At 45.2% G+C, this 23,084-nt stretch overlaps 1 protein-coding gene across 1 annotated transcript in view; it reads right to left on the bottom strand.

The window, feature by feature from the left end:
- chrna8 (cholinergic receptor, nicotinic, alpha 8) overlaps positions 1 to 23,084 on the bottom strand; it is a 116,707-nt gene that overhangs the window by 13,915 nt on the left and 79,708 nt on the right. The window lies entirely within an intron of this gene.

Raw genomic sequence — 23,084 nt, 5'->3', positions numbered from 1 at the left:
CTCCCACCTACCAGAAGAATAATATTCCTTTGATTAAAATGTCCAATTCAATTGGCATTGTGGTTACTAGGAGGCAGTCCAGCAGTTGTATTATTCAAAAACCTATTCATAATTAATACCAAAGCACTATTAGCAGTATGATTAAAAAATGAAATTCAGGTAAAATTGATAATACCTTCATAAACTAATGTCATAAATCATGTGACATTTAGGGCTTATTAGAATGTAAGAGGCACACAATATGATTCTAAATATGTCAGTAATTATACACACGTCCTGATCTTTTATTTGGCACATAAGTCAAATGAATTAGTATTTGGATAGAGTCTATACAGGTTGTAATCAATCAATCAATCAAATTTATTTCAGGAATACATGGCCTCTCTGCCTATAGTTCCACAAAGTCACAATAGCATGACAGATGCTCTTTTCTTCATTCCATGATATATATACAATGCCTCCACTCACAAACCTGTGACATATCAATAGAAACATCACCAACAAGTGTGAGATCACCCTAAATATTTCTTAGCATATCCATGCACAAAGAACAATCGTACAAGAAATGCTTCTCGTCTTCAGTCACAGAGGTATTAGTTAGATTACAATAATTACAGATTCTCTCTGTCATTGGTACATTACTCAATCTACCTCTTTCTATAGCTAAACAGTGCCCTGAGCATCTGAACAAGAACAGAGATCGTACCAACTGTATGTTATGTATAGATGCAATGTAGCTCTCCTGTATCACCAGGGACTTGCATTGTGAATATATATTCAACTTCTTGTTTTCTAAAACTGATGTGTACCATGTATTTTGAGCTTTTTCTCTCAATCGTTGATTCAGATTGGATGTGAATGTTCTTATATCACCTACACTTTGAGCCTCACAGGCACTAGAGAAACCATAGAAATACAATAGAACGCCGGAAACCCATGTTTTTCTACCTACTTCATCTAACTGAAAAAGCATATTATAACATTTTCTTGGATACCGATAATTAGACATGGACACTAATTTTATCCAATACATGATAAACCTTTTCATATAGGTAGTAGACAATGCAAATCTACCCAGATTGCCCAAAACAGCTACATTGCTCACACCTGTACTGATACACAGGAGTTTTTTTTTTACAGAAGGATAACTGAACATTCTCAATACACTCCACTGGCTCAAAGCCCCATATCTCAGATCCATACTACAATATGGGTGCAACCATGTGGTCAAACAAATACAATGCTTGGTTACAGCTACTTTTATGCTTACGAACAAACCTTAATAAAGAAAGCATTGCCTTCTTTCCTTGGTTTTCTAAGTGTTGTCGAGTTTTCCACCATGACAATTTTGGTGTAAACCACATACCCAGATATTTATAAGCATTAACCACTTCAATCTACTCACCAGCAAAATACCATTTTTCAATCTTATTTAAAAAGCCCCCTCTTCTAAAAACCATAGCTTTTGTTTTACACAAATTCACTCTCAGACCTTAACGGTTACAGAATATTTCAAGCTGTTCAATTTCCTTCTGCAATACACCAATTGTATCTGACACATTAGCCATATCATCAGCATACAATAAGGTCTGCACTTCTGTGATACTTTCAATCTGAATACCTTTACCCTTACAGTTTTCAGTACACTAAAAACTTTTCCACCAATACCATTCCTAATGAGAGTAAAGTACGGGAGACTATGCTGGACGCTATCAAAAGCTTTGGAGAAATCAATAAATATACAGTACATCCTTCCTTTTTGCTTCGTAAGATATTTCTGAACGACTGACTGTAGAACAAAAATATTATCCATTGTGGAATAACCTGACCTGTAACCTGCTTGTTCTTCATAAAACATATTATTTACTTCTACAAAGGCTACTAGTCTCCTGTTCAAAATCTTTGTAAAAATTTTACCAAGTACATTAAGCAATGAGATTCCTCTGTAATTTTCAACATTGTTTCTATCACCACTCTTATATAATGGGAAAATCATGGCCTTACACCAAGCCTCAGGGAAGTCACCTGTGTCTAATATTTTGTTATAAAGAGAGAGACATAACATATGTGATGCTGCTTTCATCATCTCAATAATAATGCCATCTGGACCAGGGGCTTTTCCATTGCTCATTGACAATAGTTTTAAATATTTCACCATAGGTAATGTTGCTATCCAAAACTTCAACTTGATTAAAAACTTCAACTTGATTAAAAAACAGAACAGACGAGATAATCTTGTCTTTTATGGCATTCCGGAATCGGATCGGGAAACATGGGAAGAGAGTGAAAAGAAGGTGCGGGACCATGTTAACAAATATTTTGATCTGAACAGAGCCAAAAGCAATGTGGAACTCCCAATCAAACGTGCTCACCGGGTTGGGAAGAGATCAACTGGGAGAGCGTGACCGGTGGTTGTCCATTTCACCAGGTGGAAGGATATGGATGAGATTTTACAGAAGGCACGACAGAAAACACGAGAATGGCATGAACGAAGCAACAGTGAAGATGATAGATCTAATGGCTGAATTCGGGTGTCAGAGGACTTCAGTATTCGAGTGCGTGAGATACGGAGAAAGCTGGTTCCCTATCGTACGGTCACTACGACGTACGTCGTGGTGAACGACGAATAGGAATCTCGCTAGAGAGGCCAATCTACTTCGAGTGAAACTAAACGAGCCAATGCATATTGGCGTGCAATCATTTGCATCAGCTGTGCAGCCTCGCAGCGCGGGTATTTAACGAGCAGCTGGTGTGATTGCACTTCAGCTTTTTGCTTCGGAGCCGAGCGTTTCGATGCTGTTTAATCTACTGAGTGATCAAACAACGAGCAAGCTCTTCAAGATGATCTCTCGTGTCTGGTGCGGGCGATACAGCGCAGCAGCGGGGTCGACTTTCTTTTTCTCTCTCTTTTTGTTTTTGTGTTTCTGACTGAGCAAAACAAAAAAGCTGTTTTCACAGCTGGTAACGGTGCGCCAAGAGCGCTGAATAGCCGTTCTTATGGCTGGTAAGACCGCCGTGAAGAGAGACAGCGCACGTCAGGCTGCATATTCCTGTCTGTGTCCGCTGCGACCGTTCCCCTGCGTGCTTCAGTACCTAGGAGAGTATTTCCCTGAAAGAGCTTACATGGGTGTGAGTGGCGTCTTTCTAAAGATGACATTCCACCCGTGTGTTTCTGGTTGCGGTCGTTTCCTGTCCTCACTGACGGCCACGATCACTGTCTCGCATGCCTGGGAAACATGTGAGACTGTGTTCGTGGGTGGTTCATGTTCTCACAAGGGAACATGACCACGTCGGCACGCCGGTCAACTCTTCTTTCTCCGGAAAGTTGAGTCCCCTCTGTTGTTGGCCAGCCGCTGCTGTGTGTAAAGCACAGCTGCAGGTCTGCTCGACACTCTGGGGGACCATGAGCGAGAGCGTTCGCGGGGAAAACCCGACGGATCTCTCGCTCCTCAGCGTGTCGTGTGCCGTCGAGCTGCCGGGCTGCAGCGCGGGTTGTCACGGCAACCCAGCGCTCGCTCGGCGCTCTAGGTGCGCGGTCTCCTTGTCTATTCTCTGTTGTAGCGCCCTCCCTGGTGGCCACCAGGAGAGGTCTACTTCAGTAAAATGGCTTGGGTGATCTGAGAGCTGAGGGCTTCTCCTTCGGGGAACCAACCCCCTAGGGCCCCTCCCTCTCTAGCGCATCACAAGCTGTGCAGCTTCTGGATGAGATTGCTGGTCCTTCAAAATTGGAGGAACCTAGCGTTTCATTCAGGGCTCCAGCTGAGGGCAGATGTCGATTGCTGCATCGGAGAGAGGGCCTGTTTGTTCTGGAAATGAGGGTATGCTGAGTTCCCACTGTAATAGTGTGTGTGCTTATGCTGAATCAGATTCAGAACTGACAGCCATGCTTTCCCGGGTCTTTCTCGGATGTGCATTGAAAACTTAGGAGTATGGAGCTATATTGGTGCCAAAATATGGAACGCCAAAAGTGCCAAATTCTGTTAAGTTTTCACCTCTCTCGCTACCCTCGTTGGTGGGGTGGCTGTGCCTCTGGCGAGCCACCTCTGCCCTGCATGCGAGGCCAAGGCACTCTTATTGCACGAGGGTAGTTCTGAGCCGGAGTTGAGCTGCACTTGTCGACTGACCGTGTTCAAGTCACAGCGCAGGCCCTCGACCAGACGATGTCCACCTTGGTGGTCCAGAAGCGTCCCTGGCTGTCCTTGCAGGGGTGCGAGACGTCGTCAAAGTACGCTTTCTCGATGCTCCCATCTCACAAGGTGGCCTTTTCGGCGACACTGTTGAGAATTGGCCCAGCAGTTCTCCGCAGTCAGCAGCAGACTGAAGTGCTTCCCCGACGTACCACCAGAGTGCCTCGTGGGCTGCCCCTCAGTCTACTTGTCGCCAAGGGTGTCATCCCCTGCAAAAAATAAATAAATAAAAATAAAAATAAAAACACTCCGACACAGCCTGCTCTACTGTGTCCGCTGCAGGAGGATGACACCGCCCGTCTCAGCCACTGTTTAAGTGGTCGGTGAAACAATCACCCCTGAGATGGGTGACCTGGAGATGGGTGGAGCTGCTCTTTTCCGGTGGAGGGCCGGGGAACGAATCTTTTGAGTGTTCCACCACTGGAGTCACAGTGGTACCCAAATTCTCAAAAAAAGAGAGCAGTTCTTCTATCCCTGGGTCTGAAGAGGGCCAGGAGAGCAGTGGGAGGACAGAATCCTCACCACTCTCATCCGCCTCTTCTATCGCCAGCAGGCAACAGTGTGCGGTTCGAGAATGCAACCAAGCCGCCTCCTGCACCTCCTGCCTCGTGGAATCAGGTAAGTGTTGCACAGCACACTCAGACTCCGCTACGGGCCGCCTCCCAGAGAGAGCCTTCCGAGCCGAGCCCCTGTCTTCCACCTCGCTGCCCCACTCCGGGTAAGCCTACGGTCCCTTTGGTCCCGCTTGTACGGTCTCTGCGAGCCTGGCTAGCGCTCCCCAGTCCGTCTTGCTGGCTTATTCGGACCATCAGGCTCGGCTATGCGATTCAGTTCGCCCGGCGTCCCCCAAGTTTCGGGCCATCCACTCCACTACAGTGAGAGCAGCCGATGCCCATGTCTTGCGCGTGGAGATCGCAGTCCTACTGGCGAAGGACGCGATAGAGCCGGTCCCTCCAGCCGATATGAGGTCAGGGCACTACAGTCCCTACTTCATTGTACCCAAGATAGGTGGTGGGTTACGACCGATCTTGGATCAGTGAGTTTTGAATTGGAGCCTTCACAAGCTACCGTTCAAAATGCTCACGCAGAAACGCATTTTCGAATGCATCCGTCCCCGAGATTGGTTTGCAGCGATCGACCTGATGGACACGTACTTTCATGTCTCGATTCTTCCTCGACACAGGCCGTTTCTGCGCCTTGCGTTCGAGGGTCGAGCATATCAGTACAAGGTCCTGCCCTTCGGCCTGTCCCTGTCTACCCGTGTCTTCACGAAAGTCACAGAGGGGGCCCTTGTTCCCATGAGAGAACAGGGCGTTCGCATCCTCAACTATCTTGATGACTGGCTCATACTAGCACACTCTCGAGATCAGTTATGCGAACACAGGGACCTCGTGCTCAGGCACCTCAGCCAGCTGGGCCTTCAGGTCGACTGGGAAAAGAGCAAACTCGCCCCCGTGCAGAGGTTCTCTTTTCTCGGTATGGAGTTGGATTCGGTCGTTCAGACAGCGCGCCTCACAGAGCGTTCTAAGGCAGGACAGCGGTCCCACTGAAATTCTTTCAGAGGCTCCTGGGGCATATGGCAGCGGCAGCAGCGGTAACTCCGCTCGGCCTGCTCCATATGAGACCGCTTCAGCACTGGCTTCACGGCCGAGTCCCGAGATGGGCGTGGCATCACGGCACTCACCGGGTGGCAATCACTCCGGAGTGCCGCCAGACCTTCAGTCCGTGGTCAGACCCCTCGTTCCTTCGGGCAGGAGTCCCCTTGGAACAGGTGTCCAGGCATGCTGTGGTTTTCACAGATGCCTCTGCCACGGGCTGGGGTGCCACGTACAACGGGCATGCAGTGTCAGGGGTGTGGACGGGCCCCCAACTGCATTGGCACATCAACTGCCTCGAGTTGCTAGCAGTACGTCTCGCTCTGAGCCGCCTGAAAAGGCCGCTACAGGGCAGAGACGTGCTGGTCCGTACGGACAACACTGCGACCGTTGCGTACATCAACCGTCAAGGTGGTCTACGCTCCCGTCGCATGTCGCAACTCGCCCGCCATCTCCTCCTTTGGAGTCAGAAGCATCTGAGGTCGCTTCGAGCCATGTATGTCCCCGGTGTGCTCAACCGTGTGGCCGACGAGCTATCACGAGCTGTGCTCCCGGGAGAATGGCGACTCCACCCCCAGGCGGTTCAGCTGATCTGGAGAGAGTTCGGAGAGGCTCAGGTAGACCTGTTTGCCTCCTCAGAGACCTCCCACTGCCGGTTGTTTTACTCCCTGACCGAGGGAACACTCGGCACGGATGCACTGGCACACAGCTGGCCCCGGGGCCTCCGCAAATATGCGTTTCCCCCATTGAGCCTACTTGCACAGACCCTGTGCAAAGTCAGGGAGGACGAGGAGCAGGTCCTTCTGGTGGCTCCCTATTGGCCCACCCGGACTTGGTTCCCAGAACTTATGCTCCTCGTGACAGTCCCTCCCTGGCCCATTCCTCTGAGGAAGGATCTTCTGACTCAGAGACGGGGCACCCTTTGGCACCCGCGTCCGGACCTCTGGAAACTCCATGTCTGGTCCCTGGACGGGACGCGGAGGTTCTTGGTGACTTACCCCCAGAGGTACTTAACACCATCACTTCTGCGCTAGCGCCGTCTACGAGACGTGCGTACGCCTTGAAGTGGAACCTGTTCGTCGAGTGGTGTTCCTCCCGCAGAGAGGACCCCCGAAGATGTTCGATAGGGTCAGTGCTTTCCTTCTTGCAGCAAGGGTTGGAGCGAAGGCTGTCTCCCTCCACCCTTAAAGTACATGCTGCTGCTATTTCAGCATATCATGACCACATAGATGGCAAAACAGTTGGGAAGCACGACCTGGTCATCAGGTTCCTTAGGGGGGCGAGACGATTAAATCCTCCTCGTCCCCCCTCCATACCCTCTTGGGACCTTTCCCTGGTGCTCCGAGCACTTCAGGATGCTCCCTTTGAGCCTTTGCAGTCAGCAGACTTAAAGCTTCTCTCCTTGAAGACTTTGCTGCTGATTGCACTGGCCTCGATCAAGAGGGTAGGGGACCTGCAAGCATTTTCGGACGACGAATCGTGCCTAGAGTTCGGGCCGGGTGACAACCATGTTGTACTGAGACCCCGGCCTGGCTATGTGCCCAAGGTTCCTACCACTCCCTTTAGAGATCAGGTAGTGAACCTGCAAGCGCTGCCCCTGGAGGAGGCAGACCCAGCCCTGGCTTTGCTCTGTCCGGTTCGCGCTCTGCGTATGTACGTGGACAGAACCCAAAGCGTCAGGACCTCAGACCAGCTCTTTGTCTGTTACGGAGGCCAGCAGAAGGGAAAGGCTGTCTCCAAGCAGAGGATGGCCCACTGGATAGTGGATGCCATCGCCTTGGCTTACGAAGCTCAAGGCGTGCCCTGCCCGCTCAGGTTGCATGCACACTCCACGAGAGGCGTTGCATCCTCCTGGGCGCTGGCACGTGGCTCCTCGCTAACAGATATCTGTAGAGCTGCGGGCTGGGCGACACCTAACACGTTCGCTAGATACTATAGCCTACGTGTAGAGCCCGTGTCCTCCCGTGTTCTCACCCTAAATGGGTAGAAACACTGAGAGTACCGGCTCTGTCGGCTTGCTGCACCCTACTGTGCACCCTTATTGCTCCAGAGTCAAAACCTGTCGAGTCCTCCAAACACCCTCGGCCCGGACGTGGCGGAGCGTCCGGTGCCAGGCCTTTACCCGCTGAATCCTTGAGAACCGGGTCTAGGCTGGGTCCCATATGTGTGACCCTACAGGGATCCCATATGTGTATATCTTCCACGGCTGCTCCTAAACGGAAGCCCGTGTCTTTCCCTTGGGCTAAGTCACCCATTATTCATATGCAGTACAACCCTTGGGTTAGTCCATATGTGTTTTTCCCACATAACTCTTCTTAAGAATGTGGGTTCCGCAGCGTTCCCCTCCCTCAGTTTGGGCACGCTTTCCCAGTGTTATCCATTATCTCACTGTATGGGTTATCACGGAACAACAGTGTGGATACTCTATGTGTAAGCCCTCTCCTATCGTCCTTACAGGCAAGAAGGTGTTGAGGCTTGCTCAGGGCGCTGGATGGGGTGCAGCAGCTGTGGCACTTTGGTAGGGATTCCTATTCGTCGTTCACCACGACGTACGTCGTAGTGACCGTACGATAGGGAACGTCTCGGTTACATATGGTAACCCTCGTTCCCTGAGGGAGGGAACGGAGACGTACGTCCCGTCGCCACATCTGCTGCGACCCGCCGGGGCAGCCAGCTCACTGGCTCGGCTCCTCAGCAAAAAACTGAAGTGCAATCACACCAGCTGCTCGTTAAATACCCGCGCTGCGAGGCTGCACAGCTGATGCAAATGATTGCACGCCAATATGCATTGGCTCGTTTAGTTTCACTCGAAGTAGATTGGCCTCTCTAGCGAGATTCCTATTCGTCGTTCACCACGACGTACGTCTCCGTTCCCTCCCTCAGGGAACGAGGGTTACCATATGTAACCGAGACGTTACTTATATGCAAACTCTTCGTCTAAATCAACCTAACACAAGGATGTCGCTTCGTTTTGATAAACCTTTTGTGGACGGTAGAGTTTTCACTTATGACAGCGAGTCAGAGTCTGTGGTTGAAACTGGACTGAATAATGAAGATACATTTGACACTCGTGCAAGGTAGGATGACGGCCTCGGCCCAGATGAATTTACTATGATCTCATAGAATGTTCAAGGGTTAAAGACGAAAGTCAATAACAGTGAGTTAATGGATACCTTGTAGGGAAAATCTATCATCGGTTTGACTGAAGTGTGGTCAAAAGATGAGTTCTGTCACTTGTAGCGTTTATACGCCCGCGTAAATATAATTAATTATTATTCATAATGGATTATGATCAATAATTAATAATTTAATTATTTTCAGAATTTACTGTAGCAGAATCAATAGTATGATAATTTGATCAGTTTATCCAATGAACAGAAAGCATAAACAATTATTAACTCTAGGAAATATAATATCTTCCTGGCCAAGAAAGAATAATCCCCAGCTAACAGTAAAGAAATAAATCAAGGGTAAAAGCATAGGTAACTTAGATCGCAGTTCAAGACAATAAATTCATAAGCACATAACACAAGTAATACTTCTCTTTTCAAATACAAACAATACTTTATTGATTATATACTAACACATAGAACTAATATCTAACACAAACACACACACACACGCATACACACACATTCATACAAGTTGCCGAAAGAAAGAAAGAGTTTGGAAAGAGTTTAAGAGTGAGATGATGAAATCTCAAGATTCTATGCACTTATAAGACATATCAAATACACCAGTTCAGTTTAAGAGTCTGGAGGCAGTACTTGCTTGTTTGTGTTCCTTTTTTTCTCTTGGGATTCCCTTTTTGGACGTAAAAGGGGTTTCCCGAGTTCGTCGGCTGGTCTCCTCGTGCCTGGGTCTGAGGCGGCCAATCACGTGGTGTGCTGGCGGATGGATGGAAGTCTTTGTTTGAAGCTGGCTTTGCAGAAGAAACGTGGACCGAAACTTTGCCGCAAAACTTAACTTAGAACCGAGACTCACAACGGAAAAGAAAGGAAAACTCAGAAAAGAAAGAAAATTGAGACGAGAGTAGTAAGATGGCTTGAATAAAGCTGTTGAACCCGTTCTTCTGATCTTAATTTGGGTTCTTTGTCTCCGCGCGTCTACATGGTTACTAGTCGGCCTGGTCTCTTCATCTTTGTACTGCGAACCCTTAACTAACGCTCTGCGCTGATTTTTAAAGGTTTTTTTAAAACAAAAAAAAGGTTTGTTCCTCCTACAAAGGGGAGTTCTGACTGCTGCTTTGTTTGCAAAGTCGTAAATCATGTCTTCCCTGGGGGTGTCGGTTCTCTAGCTTTAAGCGGAGACCAGATGCAACAGTTTAGACATGATTTCTAATTATCAGAATACAAAACATTTTACACAGATTTAATTCTAGCCATCTTGCTAGTTGTGTTCGTAAGATAGCATTGATATGAAACAGTACACACTTTCATTCACACATCTAATATCTAACGATTTCATGACTTGTATGGGATCTAAACAAGTATAGACACATATAGGTTGTAGACAACAAAGAATTATGTAGTTGATCGATGTTTGATTATAGGTCAGTCAAGAATTGTTCTGGGATGAGTTTTATGGATTTTGATATGTAAAGTCTCTTGGTGTGTAAAGTTTATGGCGTTTAAGACATTCCAATCTGAGGTCATGGATATTTCCTGCTGAAATCTGTTTTGTTCATCTCTCGTGGGACCTTGGTCTCTGTCATTCTCTTAACCAATCAGTGTTCGGCAACAAATCTAGCATTGACCAGTTATTTCGTTAGTGGGGCTCATCCCTTTGAAGTTTGCATAGTGCTGGGGGGCTCTTTTAAATAGCCAGACTGGTGGCGCCGGGACCCGATGGCAAGATTGATGATGATGATGAGAAGTTCTGAACAAATCTTCCCCCTTCATTCGGCGAGAAGCGGAAAGTTTGAATTAATCTTCTGGAAGAAGATTAGTTTGTGTTTGGTTCATCCTCGCAGTCGCTACACACTTATTGGCTGGTTACACAGGTTTTTGTCTCATGCATAAGCGTGTTGCAGCTTTTGGACGTAACATTGGAGGTATATGTGTATATGTACATGATTCTATTGTGAAACATTTTTCTCAAATCTGTAAACAAGCAACTGACTGTATATTTTTATACTCTGACAAAGAGAGTGGATTATTTGGTGAAAACATTGTTTTTGCCTTCACGTATATTTTTCTGAGGGATCCAGTTCATATAGAAATAGAGAAGAGAAAAATGGCATCAATTATCTGGGAAATTACATTTTAAGTGTGCTAGATCAAGTAGGAGAAGATGTACAATTAATTATTACAGGAGATTTTAATACTAGAACTGGCAATGAATATGACTACAGTGAGTGTGATGATTCTGAATATATAGCATGTGGTAGATATTACACTAATGATTATTTTGAATGGAATAGAAAATCAAAAGATAAGGTTGTCAATACTTTTGGTCACTGTCTTTTGGATATGTGTCGTTCTTTAAATATACACTTTGTAAATGGAAAAGTTGGAAAAGATACGGATGGTGACGTTACATTTGTGCCTACAGCTGGATGCAGTGTGATTGACTACTTCATCATATCCAGTGAACTCTTTGCACATGTTAGGGATTTTGAGATTTTACAGCTGGACATTTCTGATCACTTTCAATTATTGTATACTATGAGAGCAAATAGGGTTGATTCAAGGATTAAAATGAAGAATGACAGACCCTGGATAAGATTTAAATCGGGAACTGATGGCGAGAGGCAATTTCTGCAAAGACTATCTTATTTATTGAATGGAATTTTTTTTAAATAACTGTACAGGTTGTACGTGTGTGTATGTGAGTGGGTGTGTGTGTGTGTGTGTGTGTGTGTGTGTGTGTGTGTGTGTGTGTGTGTGTGTGTGTGTTAAAATGCTAAAATGTGCATTTTATGCGTTATGCATGCTATACATTTATATGAATACTTTATTTTGATGGTCCCCTTTAGACATTCTGTTGACTTTAAGTAACGCTGCACCTACATGTCAACCAACTCTTAAGTATTTGTTGAGTATTAGTAGACTGTTAGTGGTAGGGTTAGGTTAATACGGGGTTAAGGTTAGTAGAATTAATTAATTCCTTATGTCGTTCCAAACCCGTAAGACCTTCGTTGATCTTCAGAACACACATTTTTGATGAAATCCGAGTAACTAACCCTTTAAAACCATCAAAATAAAGTGTTACCGAAAATGTAAGCACTATGTGTCATTACATCATATAGCCACTTTTATGTATATATATATATAATAAAAATGACAAAAGCACATATAAAATTACTAAAACTTTAACTAAAATTAAAATGAAAACTGAAAATATAAAAATAAAAGCTAATTCTAAATATTAATAAATACTAAATATTTACATTATGAATTTTCCATTTGAATTGTTTCTGTTTAGCTTTAATTTATATCTATTACAGTTTTAGTAATTTTAGTATTTAAACTTTTTTTGCCGTTTTTTAATATTTATATTTGATCTTATTTCATTTATATTTTATCTATTTTTCATAGTTTTAGACACTCTTTTTTTTTCTGACACTCAAAAAGTTTTTTTCAGTCTTTTACTTTTTCTGCACACTTAGGGCCCTATTTTAACGATCTGAAACGCAAGTATCAAACGCGAAACGCGAGTAACTTTGTGGCCGGATCTCGCGCCCCACGCAAATTTAAATGGATTGGTCTGAAGTAGCTACATTACTCATAGGTGTGGTTTGGGTGTAACGTGAAATAAACCAATCAGAGCATCATCTCACATTCCCTTTAAGAGCAGGCGTGCTTGTTCCATGGTGGATTGCTATTATAACGGCGGATTTGCAGGCGCACGCCAGGAGCGGTTCACAGCCGAGGAGACCAACGTTCTCGTCAGGGCCAGAGAAGTCAAAGAAGACAGAGAAGTGACATTGTATGGGGATGGGAGAAACCCACCCAAATTAACTTCAGTTAAACAGGCGTCTAATAATTTTGGTAAATGTGTAAGCTAGATGTATGCCTATTTTTTCACATCTTCATGGACACCACAATGATTTCCCTCGTGTGGAATATTTTTCCTTGTAATTATCTATAGTTTGCAAAAATGGCAACTGCTGCGTCTGTGTGTAGATGAGAGAAGCAAAGTGTATGCGCATTGTGCACACGCTACATTATGGCCAAGCATGCTCCCTTAAAATAGCATCCGAACGCACCACTGAAAACGCGCCACTGACTTTAGACTAGGTTTTTCCTGGGCTGTGGCGGAATTGTTTTCTGGAACTGCAAAGTAGCACCAGGGAACATTTGCGCCAGAACACGCCTCCTCTTTTCGCTGAACCGCCCCGGGAGCACAAGTTCATTCCCTAATTTACCGACGTGTGTCTGTGGAGGGAAAAGTCCGCTGTGCGTCGGGTGCAAAATAGGAATGATACATGCGTCGGTGTACAAAGTCAATTGCGCTGGGTGCAAGATAGGGCCCTTACTCTTTATATATTTGGCTTTGAGTTAAAATACAAATACCATTATGTAACATAAAACAAGATGCAAGATACTGCCCACTTGGGATATTATGCTTGTGGCATTCCTTTCAGTCTTAAAACTTGTCTGAAAAGTCTTCTTTTCAAAGTCAAAGGAAAAAAATCTCATACAAAGTTTCGTACCGTGAGATTATAACTTGTCTCTGCTCTTTGCTGTCTGACATTAAAGACGACCTTTCAGCAACATTGCCAAGATAATATTGTCTCTAATCCTTTCCATTTCTCAGAAAGCTGTCCTTTTTTTATAGTGGTTTGGCAGATTGCAGCCTCTAAATGGAGGCTGTCTGGTTAACAGCCATGAGTAGATGGTTTAAAAAAAAAAGAAAAAAAAAAAGCAATACCTCACATTATGAAAGAATCATTCTTTTGATTGTCACAATTGCCTACAAATTATCACTTTGCCATACAAATCACTTGTCATGCTCACAATGATGCTTTTGCTTAACATTTGCAATACATGCCTGTAAAAAAATGGGAGAATCTTTTGTACACCCCTCCCTTCTCTCCAAAAACTGTACTCATCCAGAGTGAGTAAAAGGGCTGGCAAAATTACTTTGGACCCCTCACTTTCAGGCCACTTCCTCTTTGAACTCTTGCTGTCTGGTCGGTCCTACAGAGCTCTGGGCTGGGTTTCCCGATAACGTTGTCTCTTAGCGCGCTACGAAGACTCTTAAGGTATACTGTAACTTAACTAAAGGTATACCATTACTAGGCGTGTTCCAAACTATAATAGCCTATAATAGCCTAGCCTACATATTTTAAAATTGTATCATATATTGCTGCCACAATAACCATTTCAAAAATTTTACGTGCTTTCATCTAATTTTTGTTCGCTGAGGTGGAGCTGCGATGAAATAGTGTTCTTGTAAATACTTTCCAGCATTTCAGTAATAAAAGTGTACATCTTACATACGGTACTGGGTAGTGATCAAAAAGGATTTAAACAGTGAATTTTGAATCTCTTCTTGTAAACTCAGAAATGTGGATTCAGACGGTAATTAAATTTCCACACGACCTGTTTGTCAAACAACAATTTGGCCAGGGATTTTTACGCGGGTTGGGTGAGAAAAAACACTGACATTATGGATTCGGACGGCAATAATATCACTTTCCCTTTCGAAGGGAACTCGACACTACGTCATTGACGCTTTGGGGAACGCCTCAGGCGTGACAGGTGTCTGAAATCAAATATCAACTCACAGCAATCATGTTGACCGGCAACAGCCCGTGAATCATCAGCTTGATTGATTAACGCGCGACCTGGATGTATAAAAGGGAGCCTTGCACACATGACAACATCTTTTCGTCTTCAGGGACTGTTTGTCTGTTTGGAGAATATCGCTGAAACGCGCAGAGAAGAAGGAGAATTTTCGCAAGTGTGCAGACCCATGCCCAAGATATTTGACATCGGGTGAAACACACACGATCTGTGCGTTTTTTGCTTGGGAGAAGAGCACGCTCGAGAGAGCCTCTTGTGCAAACTGTGAGCATTTTTTCATTTGAAGACGCTCCGCTCTCGTCGGACCCTTTTCTCGAGGGAGGAGGGTTCAGCATCTGAGCCCCGTGGTGTACGCGATCTGTGAAATAATACTGTTTGGGTGCGAGGCATTCACAGTCAGCTCCTGAGGGTGCTGGCAGTGTTCATTGAGAAATATCTTGGCGTGCGTGCATCCGTGCGCTGTCGGATGTTTCAACCTCGCACCTGTTGACTTTCTTCTCGAGGGATGAAAGCCAAATATATTTTAACGGCTCGAATCTCGCGTTTGCCGAGGCAGTGTGTAGATTACGAGAACGTATAGATAAATATCAAAACAGTATTGTCTGGTGATTATGGCTGCATTTAATTCTATGGAATTAAAATGATGGAATATTATCTGACTTTAAGAAGTTAGATATTTTAATTCAGCCTACCATCCAGACCGTGTTTCACTTATCCAGTGTTTAAAAAAAAAAAAAAAAAAGACTAAAAAAAAACAAACATATGTGGTGTTCAGGTAATAGGCTTCACCAGGCCTTCCTGAATATGAGCTCCCATATACTGTGGCTTATCAGGTCAGAGGCCTCACTAGGCCTTCCTGAGTATGAGCTCCCATATACAGTGGTTATCGGGTTCTAGGCCTCACCAGGCCTTCCTGATTATGAGCTCCCACATACTGTGGTTATCAGGTCATAGGCCTCACTAGGCCTTCCTAAATATGAGCTCCCACATACTGTGGTTGAATATGAGCTCCCACATACTGTGGTTATCAGGTCAGAGGCTTCACTAGGCCTTCCTGAGTATGAGCTCCCACATACTGTGGTCGAGTATGAGCTCCCACTTACTGTGGTTATCAGGTTATAGGCCTCACCAGGCCTTCCTGAATATGAGCTCCCACATACTGTGGTTATCAGGTCAGAGGCCTCACTAGGCCTTCCTGAAGGTGAGCTCCCACATATTGTGGCTTATTACCAGGTGATAGGCCTTACCAGGCCTTCCTGAATATGAGCTCCCACATACAGTGGTGGAATATGAGCTCCCACATACTGTGGTTATCAGGTCAGAGGCCTCACTAGGCCTTCCTGAGTATGAGCTCCCACATACGGTGGTTGAGTATGAGCTCCCACATACGGTGGTTGAATATGAGCTCCCACATACTGTGGTCGCCAGGTTATAGGCCTCACCAGGCCTTCCTGGTTATGAGCCTCCACATGTCAGGTTACAGGCCTCACCGGCCTTCCTGAATGTGAGCTCCCACATACTGTGGTCATCAGGTTACAGGCCTCATCCGGCCTTCCTGGTTATGAGCTCCCACATACTGTGGTCGCCAGGTTACAGGCCCCATCCGGCCTTCCTGGTTATGAGCTCCCACATACTGGGGTATCAGGTTACAGGCCTTACTAGGCCTTCCTGAATATGAGCTCCCACACACAGTGGTCGCCAGGTTACAGGCCTCGCCAGGCCTTCCTGGTTATGAGCTCCCACATACTGTGGTCGCCAGGTTACAGGCCTCACCGGCCTTCCTGGTGATGGGCTTCTACATGCCAGGTTACAGGCCTCACCCAGCCTTCCTGAATGTGAGCTCCCACATACTGTGGCTGCCAGGTTACAGGCCTCACCTGGCCTTCCTGAGTATGAGCTCCCACACACCGTGGTCGCAGGTCTTCCTAGTTATGAGCTTCCTCATGTCAGGTTACAGGCCTCATCCGGCCTTCCTGAATGTGAGTTCCCACATACTGTGGTCACCAGGTTTCAGGCCTCATAGGCCTTCCTGAGTATGAGCTCCCACATACTGTGGTCACCAGGTTTCAGGCCTCATAGGCCTCCCTGAGTATGAGCTCCCACATGCTGTGGTCGCCAGGTTTCAGGCCTCTCTGCCTTCCTGAGTGTTAAGCTCCCACATTCAGTGGTCACCAGGCTTCAGGCCTCCTAGGCCTTCCTGGTTATGAGTTTTCACATGTCAGGTTACAGGCCTCACCAGGCCTTCCTGAATGTGAACTCCCACTCACTGTGGTCGCCTCACTGGTTGTGAGCTTCCACATGTCAGGATGCAGGCCTCATCAGGTCTTCCTGAATGTGAGCTCCCACGCATTGTGACTATCAGGTTACAGGCCTCGTCTGGCCTTCCTGATCATGGGTTCCCACATGCTGTGGTTGCCAGGTTACAGGCCTCACCGGCCTTCCTGGATACGAGCTCCCACATTCTGTGGTCGTCAGGTCACAGGCCTCAGCGGCCTTCCTGAGGATGAGCTCCCACTTACTGTGGTTGTCAGGTTATAGGCCTCACTAGGCCTTCCTGAATATAGAGTGATGAAGTACATGCACCTTTACTTCATCTATTTTTCTTTTTGGTACGTATGCTCCATACCTTCTTAAACCCATACTTATGGTAAGTCACACGACTGAACGTATTGTGTACTTTCTCAAATGCATATTTTATGATAAGGGTCATGTGCTGTACGCTTCGGTCCCTTCCTATGTGGCTCAGACCCCGGTCTTTCACCTCGGGTTCCACTTTAGATGCGTCCTGTCGTCGAAGTATGCTACGACAGATGCCTTTCTCTAGCTAACTTCCACATTCTGATGGGCTCCCACACACTGTGGTCACCAGGTTACAGGCCTCACTGGCCTTCCCGAGTATGAGCTCCCACATCTGTGGTCGCCAGGTTAGAGGCCTCACCAGGCCTTCCTGAATTCGGAATGGCTAAGTACACGCACTTTCGTTTCGTGTACTTTCTAAAATCCATATTTATGGCCTTTTTGAAAGTATCCCCCACATGGTGTGGTTGTCAGGTTACAGGCTTTATCAGGCCTTCCTGAAAGTAAGCTCCCACAGGTTGTGGTCACCAGGTTTCAGGCCTCACCGACCTTCATGAGTATGAGCTCCCACCTACTGTGGTCGCCAGGTTACAGGCCTCATAGGCCTTCCTGAGTATGAGCTCCCACATGCTGTGGTCATCAGGTTACAGGCCTCATAGGCCTTCCTGATATGAGCCCCCACCTACTGTGGTAGCCAGGTTTCAGGCCTCACCAGGCCTTCCTGGATTTGGAATGGCTAAGCACACGCACTTTCATGTCGTGTACTTTCTAAAATTCATATTTATGGTAAGGGTTATGCGCTGTCCGCTTCATTCCCTTTTTTACGTGGCTCAGACTCCGGTTCTTCACCTTGGGTCCCACTCTAGATGCGTCATCTGTCGCAATGTTTTACGACAGGCGCTTCCCTTTCAAGCTATCTCCCACATTCTGTGGTTACAGGCCTCATTAGGCCTTTCTGAAGGTAGCCCCACATTGTGTGGCTGTCAGGTTACAGGCCTCTCCGGCCTTCCTGAATACGAGCTCCCACTTACTGTGGTCGCCAGGTTTCAGGTCTCACAGGCCTTCCTGAGTATGAGCTCCCACATACTGTGGTCGCCAGGTTACAGGCCTCACCGGCCTTCCTGATATGAGCCCTCATGTACTGGAGCTCCCCACATGAGGAGGTCATCAGGTCTTAGGTCTCAGTAGACCTTCCTGGTTTTGAACCCTCTCTTACTTTCCCAGTGTTCGGAGCGAGCACTGGGTAGACCCGTGGATTGAGTGGACGACTTCCGTCGTTTCTTGAGGTTGAGTCACACTCTCCGGGAGATCCCGTCTCTGTGATCCGGAACTGAATGGTTTCTTCCAGCTTCGCAGGCCTTCGGTTTCTGGATGCCTTATCCAAGGCAACTTCCAGAGGCTCTGTCTCGGACAGACAGGCAATGGCCAGACTGTGTGTCTTAGTATAGATCACCAGGCCAGCCTGGTGGTATTTCAGGAGGCATGCTCCCCTGAATAGTGACTGGCTGGGGGTCCCTCGGGTTCCCTAGCCACATTCCCTAGAAGGGACCCCTTCTATTGGAAGTTGTGGTCTTAAGCCTTTGAGCTGGCCCAGATATACCCCCCATTAACTATGTTCTGGCGGTTTCTTGGTTCATTAGCTTGGGCTATGACCGGTAGGGAGTGCTGTCACTGACAGCCTGATGTGACCTAAGGGTGAGTGGTTCCAGTGTTTTCTGAATTACTGGTTCTGACAGTTGTCACTGCCTTTTGGCATGCACTCCCCTCAGCATGGCGGAGTGGGTTTTTCGTTCCCCAAAGCGTCAATGACGTAGTGTCGAGTTCCCTTCGAAAGGGAACGTCTCAGGTTACGACTGTAACCTATGTTCCCTGAGAACAGGGAACGAGACACTACGTCTCCCTTCCATGCCTCGGGGCCTGCCTGCAACAGTCCCTTCAGACGATAGGATGTTGTCATGTGTGCAAGGCTCCCTTTTATACATCCAGGTCGCGCGTTAATCAATCAAGCTGATGATTCACGGGCTGTCGCCGGTCAACATGATTGCTGTGAGTTGATATTTGATTTCAGACACCTGTCACGCCTGAGGCGTTCCCCAAAGCGTCAATGACGTAGTGTCTCATTCCCTGTTCTCAGGGAACATAGGTTACAGTCGTAACCTGAGACGTACCCCTGTAAATGTTTAAAATACCGTACGAGCCCATGATAAACAATTAGCGTCCGAATAGGACTTAACTGACAGTCTGCTTTCACTGGCCTTTGAAAGCGCTCTGCAGATGGCGCCGTCTTTTAGAACAACTATTCGCTGTATCGCTGCCATAGTTTGAGCAAACTCCCCACCACAATCATTCCCTTTTAATAGTCTATTAAGCCTTTAATGGTTCGGCAGCTGATGTACCTTTGGATAATATAATTAAAAATCTAACAACAATCTGTATAATGACAATTTTATTCTTTGCATGAAAACACTTGAATTAGCCTAATTGAACACTGTCTGGGTATATTAAAACTTCAGAATTATATTTGTATAAACCTGCAACAGTGATAAGGTAAAGCTAAGAGTGGTCCAGACCAACCTTCCGAACGTATGACTTACAGAAGGTATACTTAACTAAGAACGTTTCGGGAAACACGTATTAACGATAAGGTACTGTACAGCTTAAGGTGTAACTTAAGAACGACGTAGCGTTAAGAAGGGTTCGAGAAACCCAGCCCTGAGCACCAGAACAGCCAGGCACAAGAAGGCCATCTCATTAACAGTTAAATGCCCCCACTGGGCAATAAAGTGCACTCCACAAAAGTATTTATATGTATTTAGCATCCCATACCTCTTATTCACATTCCCTTTCATTTGTATATAACATCTGTACATACATCTATTGTCTATTTTTTAGCTGTCATTCTGTCTGTGCAATTGATTCTGTCTGTGCTCTATCACCAAGACAAATTCCTTGTAAGTGTAAGCATACTTGGCAATAAGGATCATTCTGGTTCTTGTAAAAGAGTAACTGGTAACACTTTACAATAAGGATTCATTTGTTAACATTAGTTAATGTATTAACTAACATGAACTAACAATGAGCAATACATTTGTTACAGTATTTATTAATCTTCTTTAATGTTAGTTAATAATGGATTAGTTTTGAGATCTCTTTATACATTTTTTGGGTGAACTATCCCTTTAAAGTCACAATAAAATCAAAATGGGCAATTCTTTTTTTGTAATATTTTATGTAGGAATGTAGTATTTATTATAAATGATTTATCTGTGCACATCATTATTTTTTTAAATTCATGTGCCCTCATAATCTTTAATCAAAATAACTTCCCTTTCTGCCCTTCTGTTCTCTGATTTGTTGTGAGGACGGGACAACCTGTCACTGACATGAGATCACATCAATAGCAAACCACAACGATCCAATCAATTCCCAATGGACAAAATCGAGTTCCGCCCTACATTTTGTCTTGTTTGGAAGCTGTTTCACTCGGATATACTGTACATCACAATAGGGAAGAAAAGACTATTGAGACTTCCATTTCATGCAGACTTTAAAGAATGAATGCTCTTTTGTCAATTAGCTGACGTCATAAAATCTGTTTGTGTTGAAGTGGACAACAGGTGGTTCATTGTTAAGCTGAGAAAAAAAGAATCTCTATGACCATATCCTCTTGCCTGACTGTGATAAGGTGAAGATGACAACTTTCCATTGTGCACAGAAACATTCTCCATCAATCTTCCTGCTAAAACAATGCATTGTTTTTCTGTGAAATAACATACTATTACATTAGTGTCACATACTAAACATACTAAACAAACATACTGTCACATACTAAACAATTAGTAATCCAAGTGACTTTAAGTAATCCAATCTATTATAAAACAAATAATTGAATAAATGGATGATCACATGTGCATTAGCTTCTGTTCTGCACATTTACTTTATATTGCTTAATTGCCACATATTTATCCAGTTTAATGCACCCCACATCATCTAAATGCATCCTGCCTTCTCTTTAGAGGTTTATCCTCATTTGACTCTTTCTCAGAGTCAGTCAGCAAAGTCAGAATCTCTTTTGTGTGTTATCTTAATATATTCATCTTAAAATGGCATGATGTTTTAGCTGATGTCTTCTGCCAAGAGGATCATTGTAATTGGCTGAGTGATATAAGTGGCCATGAGCGATATTTTAAGGTATGCATGATCTGTCAGAATTTGGATGATGTTGCTCTTTACATAATTTCCTTAAACAGAAAGTAAGTTGTTATAATACAGTTTTAGGAAGAGGTGATACCTGTCAAGCCTCAACAAGAGACATTTGCATAATGCAGAGTTATGAAGCCGGGCCATAGAGAAGGCAATTACTGCTGTCAGTCACTCACACAAAACCCAGCTCCCCTTTCTCTATATCATACAGACACATTTAGTTGCCAATCTAATTATCTATAACAAATCTGGTAAATTAAAACCAAATTATTATAGAGACTATGACGTAGTGGTATTATTAATATGGTGGAAATAAACTGTTTTCAGAGCACATGGGACCAACCCAGACCAGCATAGTAATAGACATGCTACCCCTGGAGGTCCACTGCAAATTTTATATTCATCCTGTTTCAGCTTGTGATTTTCAAGCATTCTTGAAGAACCTGATAAGCTGATTCAGGTGTGTTTGTTTAGGGTTGAAATTAAACTCTGAATGACATTGCGTCCCCAGGAGCAGGGTTGAAGACCTATGGATTAGTGTACTAAGAAGATCTAAACAGTTGATACATTTCCTTCCTTCAACAAACTTCATGCACCTTGAGTCAAGCCAAACAGTTCCCTTTTCAAAGTGGAACTTTGATGCTGTGTCTTGGTGTTGATGCTATGGGGAACGCCTTGGTCACAGACAGCATGTGTAAACTAATGGCAATAATCATTGGCAGAAGGCAGTCTATGATGACACAAGTGGATTGCCCGAGAGTTTAAAAGGGGCCTGAGTTACACGTCATCAGCTTTTTTGTCTTCAGGAGACATTTGTTTGCAAGCGCGTGAAGTAAACAATGAAGAGCAGCAAGAGTTTCAGACAGTGTGTTCCTCTGTGTAGGCATTATTTTATACCTGAGGACTCGCATGAGCTCTGCTTCATCTGCCTCGAAGTGTAGCATGTACGTTCAGCTCTTAAAGGAGTTGGATGTGCTCACTGTGATAAGTTTACTGTAAGGAAGCTCTGCTTACGCTTGGGAAGAGGGTCTGCACTCCACAGACCGGGCCCTGCTGAGGCAGTGTGGTGGATCAATTAGTGGGGATCGCAGTTTGAACTGGTGGAGGAGTTTGGGAAAGGCGTGTCAATTTCCCAGTCTCCTCAAGCCAGTTTGAGCCATTTGTTGGATTTAGAAGCCCGCTCTACGGATTCTTCTGATCCAGCAGAAAGCATGCTGCTGGTGGCTCCTAGTTCTGAAGAGCTAGACAGCATTGTTCTTTGAGGAACTAGATGTAATTAGAGTAGAGCAGGGATTCCCAAGGGTGCGCGAGAGGAAAAATGTAATGGCGGTCTGTTTTTTTTAAGTGGTATTTTTCCATACAATAAAAAAACATGAACAGTAAACATTTCCTTTGTTAATTCCTTTTCCTTGTATTTTAAATAAAAAAAACTATAATTTATTAGTTTTTGATAAAACAAATACATATGAAATCCACAACGACACACCTAAAGTCGCTCACGCACATACAAGCAAACTACACACACGAGACGCGCGGAACTCTCCGCGCACATACTCATATGAGACGCGCGCGCGCACACAAACTCTCCACGCACATACTTATATGAAACGTGAGCACACACACACACAAACTCACGCACATACACATACTCAATGTGACCCGAGCACACACACACAAACTCTCCGCGCACAAACTCATACGCGAGCACACTCACACAATACCATAAAGATGTGGAAAAGTCGATCAATTGATTGTAATTTATCCTCTTT

This window comes from Squalius cephalus (assembly GCF_949319135.1).
Source record: "Squalius cephalus genome assembly, chromosome: 2".
Taxonomy (NCBI): domain Eukaryota; kingdom Metazoa; phylum Chordata; class Actinopteri; order Cypriniformes; family Leuciscidae; genus Squalius; species Squalius cephalus.
Note: the sequence above shows the minus strand (reverse complement) of the source record. Positions and strands in the feature narration are given on the sequence as shown.